The sequence below is a fragment of the Callithrix jacchus genome, chromosome 11, assembly GCF_049354715.1.
Source record: "Callithrix jacchus isolate 240 chromosome 11, calJac240_pri, whole genome shotgun sequence".
Taxonomy (NCBI): domain Eukaryota; kingdom Metazoa; phylum Chordata; class Mammalia; order Primates; family Cebidae; genus Callithrix; species Callithrix jacchus.
The window spans coordinates 56236884-56242519 of NC_133512.1; positions in this window are offsets into that span (position 1 = coordinate 56236884).

Here is a 5636-nt window from a genome sequence, read left to right on the forward strand (position 1 = left end):
AGAACTATCCCATGGAGAACATACAACCAGGAGGCAGCATTAGTGAGTCTGGGGCACATAGAATCTGCTGCAGACACACACACATACACACACCCCACACACACGTACCATGGTATAATCCTCACCATGTTGTCCAAGCTGCTCTTTAACTCCTGAGTTCAAGCCATCCACCCTCCTTTGACTCACAAAGTGCTAGGATTACAGGCACACACGGCCATGACAGCTTCTTGTTTATGGTAGTTCTTTTTGTGTTTACAAGATTATTTTTTAATGAATGGTTCTTTACATTTGGAAAAACATTTGATCTTCAGTGAACTGATCTTACCTGCCTTCCTGCCTTCCTCAGCTGCCTGGATAGTCAAGAAGAGTTTTGTTTTGATTGGGTTTTTTTTTTGTTGTTCTTTGACAAAACCAGTGAATTTTATTTGTTTTGGTATTTACTACTCCACATAGAGTGATGCCTTATTTTAAAAATTGCTATTAATATATACATTTGAATTAATAATACTTGAAGAGTATTTTTGTTGCTTTACATTTCTAAAGATTCTAAAATTATATCTACTTCTATAATTCAAATCATCAGGAATAATCGTTCTTATATAAGACATGCTTGAGAACATTTTTTCCCGAGAAACTAGAAAGCTACGTAATTTGCAAAGTACTTTGTTATTTTGATGCTGTGTTAAAGAAAGCAAAAGGTTAATTATAATGCCTCCTAATCCTCCTTTTAAAAAGCAATTTGTAGGAATTTGCTATGCAAATAGATTTAGGCTCTAAACAAGATTTCTAATAGGGTATCCTGAAAGATTTTGCCTTTTAAAAAGCACTTTTAAATTTTCATTCATGCAAAATTTTGGTCAGATTCAGATTGAAAAATACATCTTTAAAAGTAAAAATCAAAATGAGAATATTGAGGCTGGGCATGGTGGCTCACACCTGTATTCCTAACACTTTGGGATGGCTAGGCGAGCACAATGCTTGAGCTCAGGAGTTCAAGACCAGCCTGGGCAATGTGGCAAAACCCCATTTCTACTAAAAATACAAATATTAGCCAGGTGTGATGGCAGGCACCAGGTGTGATGGGAAGCTGAGGTGGGTGGATGGCTTGAGCCTAAGAGACAGAGGCTGCAGTGAGCCAAGATCCAGCATGAGTGACAGTGAGACTCTGCCAAAAAAAAAACATAAAAAAATAAAAAATTACATGATTAAAATTAATTTTAATTAAATTTAAATTAATTTGATTTAAATTAAATAATATGATAACTTTCTAAAAACCAAAGGTAATCCATTTGGTGAAATAACTTTTGAACTAGAAAGATAGGTCCAGGAAGAAGAAATACAACTAAAGTTATTAGTAGACAGAAAATTATATTCAAATCTCAAATGGGAAATTAATTTATTTAAATTACTAAGAAGCATACCCCAAGGAATTCCATCATAATCTTGGGAGGTTGTGGTTCCTTCTGTTATACTCTGGTGACCAGCTCACTACCTGAGAAGTGCAGGCAAAATGAAAGGAGTTCAGAGATAAATAGCAGACATGACCAATGGCCTTGAAAATCTAACCCACAGGGAAAGATACAGAAAAGGCTAATAGTCTGCTTAGAAAGACTGGCCAAGCTGAGCATAAAGTGAGGGGATAACATCACATGAAGAAGTAGCACCATAGTACGTGCAGTAGAACCATGGTAAGTGTGGTAGAACTATTTCGGAAGGGGTGTGTGGTGGAAAGGACCAAAATAAGCATGTAAAAATGGATAGAGAAACTAACAAGAACATGTTCAGGATGCTGATATGTGATGCTGGGTGAGCAACTTTAAACCTGGACCAGAAGAATCTTTAAGGGTTTAGCATTTGTGACTTCCTTCACAAGAAGTAGTGAAAGCTTTGCTGCATCCTACCACTCACTCAGCCCTCACAAAGGAAGATCTTCCTTTCCCCCAGAACCAACCCCTAAAAGTTGCTTTTAGCTCCAAGAGGCCATGCAGAGGAAAGGGCCTCTGTGTGTAATTTTTCCATCAGGATAAGCCATCTGTTCCTAGTTTGCATGAGTCTTGTATGTGTTGATGCACTCCTGGCAATTTGGACCAAGTAAGCTATGTTTCAAAAACCATGCTGTGCTTCAGATTTTTGTGTTTAATACCTTCAACCAAAAGCAAAGGTAAACAAAGCCATCATGACATTTTAGGGTGTATTTATTTCATATTGTGTTTAATTTACAAAAGTATTTAAAGTGAGTCCATTCTTTAAATACTTTTTAAAGGCCTGAAGTGTTAAAATATGTAAATATATAAGAAAATATAAACAACTCTGTGATTTTATAGTACAGAGAAAAGCATTCTAATAATAAACACTATAGAAATTTCTGAAGATAAAATATTAGCCCTTTTGTTTGACAATGTTGTTTAACTAGACTAGCCTCTCTGGCTTAGATTATGAATCTTTAAAATGTCTTATGAGTTAAAAGAGCAGCATCAAAACCTATTGCTTGGAATTTGGGGATGAACAGGAGAGAGAGAGGAACATTAGCAGAGAATAAGAGAAATCTATAAATCGAACCATCATACCCAGGTGACCGATATGACAAAAAAATTGTGGCATGCAAGATTACACCTAAAATATTTGTAGAAGAGAAAGTAAAATGGAGTTACTCCACAGATGGTCTGAGAGAACTTCAGATAGTTTTGAAAACAGCCAGTCATCTTCCAGCAGAGTTATTAAGTTACTTTTTCTGCTAGTATTAAAGCATGGAAGTATAGGATGTCTTGTCTGATGGTTATAACTATCTTTTCACACACACACACAGATACACACACATCCCTCCTTAAAATAAATCTCTCTCTATGTACACATCCTGTTGGTTTTGTTTCTCTGAAAAACCCTGACTAATACAATGAGCATATGGCAAATGGCAATTGACCATAACCCAACCACCTTACCTTTCACGTCAGGCTCAACGGTTAGTTCTACCAAGTCATAAAAAGGAAATCTTGTCTTCCTTCCTAGTTTCTTTTTGTTTCTAATTCCTTAGCCAGGATTGAGTGGGCTCTTGCTTTCTTATTTTCTGTGCCCCCACATAATTTTTCCAGTCCCTTTAAGCAGAGAAACAGCATACTTTTGTTTTGTTTTTTTAATTAAATGTTCCATTTTTAGATAATTGTGTATTAGTATGGAGTTGTAGGAAATAATGCAGAGAGATCATCTTTAGCCTTTATCTAGTTTTCCGCAATGGCAACATCTTGCCTAACTATAGTACCACAGCCATGAGATTGACATTGACAGTAAAGATACAGGACTTTTTCATCAGCACAGGGATTCCTCCTGTTGCTCTTTTACAGCCATACTCACTTCACTCTCACTTCCACCTCCTCCCTTTCTCCTGGCAATCACGAATTTGTTCTCATGTCTATAATTTTATCCTGTCAAAAATGTTATATAAATGGAATTATACAGATTATAACCTTGAAATTGGCTTTTTCACTTAGCATACTTATCTAGAGATTTATTTAAGTTGTTGCATGTATCTTAATAGTTTTCCTTGGTATGAATATACCACAGTTTTTTAACCATTTATTTGTTGAGGGGTATCTGAATTGCTTCCAGTTTTGGCTATCATGAATACAGCTGATATGAATGTTCATGTGCGGGTTTTCATGTGAAGATAAATTTTTATTTCTCTGGAATAAATGCTTAGGAGTGAAATTACTGGATCATATGGAAATCACATTTTTAGTTTTTTAAAAACTACAAAACTGTTTTCTAGAGTGATTGTACCACTTTACATTCCTGCCAGCAATTATTCAATTTCTCTGTCTTTTCCAGAATTTTGTGTTGCCACTATTTTTTATTTTAGCCATTCTGATAGTTATGTTGCAAATTTAATTTCCTTAATGGCTAATGGTTTTGACATCTTTTCATGTGCTTATTTCTATCTGTATATCCTTCCTGGTTAAATCTCTTGTGTTTTTTGCCCAACTTTTAATGGTTTTTTTTTAACTCTTGAGATTTGAGAAATCTTTATCTATTCTAGATATTAGTATTTTGCTAGATATATGGTTTGCAATTTTTCTTTCAGTTGAAGCTTGTTTTTCATCATCTTAACTGAGTCTTTTGTAGAATAAAGTTTTTCTTTTGAAGTACAGTTTATCATTTTTTAATGGACCCTGCTTTTGGTGTTAAATCTAAACACTCTTTGCCTAGCCCTAGATGTCAAAGTTTTTCTCCTATGTATTTTCCTAGTATTTTTATAGTTTTACATTTAAGTATTTGATTCATTGTGGGGGTTTTCTGTATGAAGTCTGATTTTTATATTCTGTTTTTTTTTTTTTTTTTTTTTGAGACGGAGTTTCGCTCTTGTTACCCAGGCTGGAGTGCAATGGCGCCATCTTGGCTCACCGCCACCTCCGCCTCCTGAGTTGAAGCAATTCTCCTGCCTCAGCCTCCTGAGTAGCTGGGATTACAGTCGCACACCACCGTGCCCAGCTAATTTTTTGTATTTTTAGTAGAGACGGGGTTTCACCATGTTGACCAGGATGGTCTCAATCTCTTGACCTCGTGATCCACCCACCTCGGTCTCCCAAAGTGCTGGGATTAAAGGCATGAGCCACTGCACCTTTGAATATAGATTTTTATATTCTTATCTTGTATCCTTGGACCATGCTGAACTTACTTTATTAGTTCTAAAAGTATTTTGTATATAGTCCTTGGAATTTTCATCCAGATATTCATGTTATCTGCGAATAGGGGCAGTTGGACTTCCTCCTTTCCTATATGTATGACTTTTGTTTCCACTTCGTTTATTTGTTCTTTCTTTTCTTGCTAGAAATTCCAGTGCTATATTGAATAAGAAGAGAGTGGACATCTTTGCCTCGTTCCTGATTTTAGAACGAAAGCATTCATTATAATGTTAGCAGTAGGTTCTTTGAAGATACTCTTTATCAAGTTGAGAAAGTTCTCCTTTATTACAGTTTTTCTGGGTTTTTGTCATGAATGTGTGCTGAATTTTGTTGAATGATTTTTCTATATTTCTTGACACAAATGTGGTTTCCTTCTTTAACCTGTTAAGATGGTGATTATTTTGATTTTCAACTAGTGAGCCAACCTTGCATTCCTGGAATAAACCCCCTGGTCATGGTATATAATTTTCATTGTATATGGCTGAAATCTATTTGCTAATATTTTTCTAAGAATTTTTGCATCAATATTTATGAGGAATATTGGTCTGTAGTTTTCTCTCTTTTTTAATGTTTTCATCTAATTTTGGTATAAGGATAATACTAGCTTCATAAAATGAAATAGGAAGCATTCTCTTTGCTTCCCTTTTCTGGGAGAGATTACATAGATTTGGTTTTATTTTTCCTCTTGACATTTTTTTTTTTAGATGAAGTCTCACTCTTTTGCCCAGGCTAGAATGGCATAATCTCGGCTCACTGCAACATCTGCCTCTTAGGTTCAAGCAATTCTACTGCCTCAGTCTCCCAAGTAGCTTGGATTACAGGCATATACCACCACACCCAGCTAATTTTTATATTTTTAGTAGAGATGGTTTTCACCAAGATGGCCAGGATAGTTGTAAACTTCTGGCCTCAGGTGATCCACCTCCCTTGGCCTCCCAAAAACCTGAGATAACTGGTGTG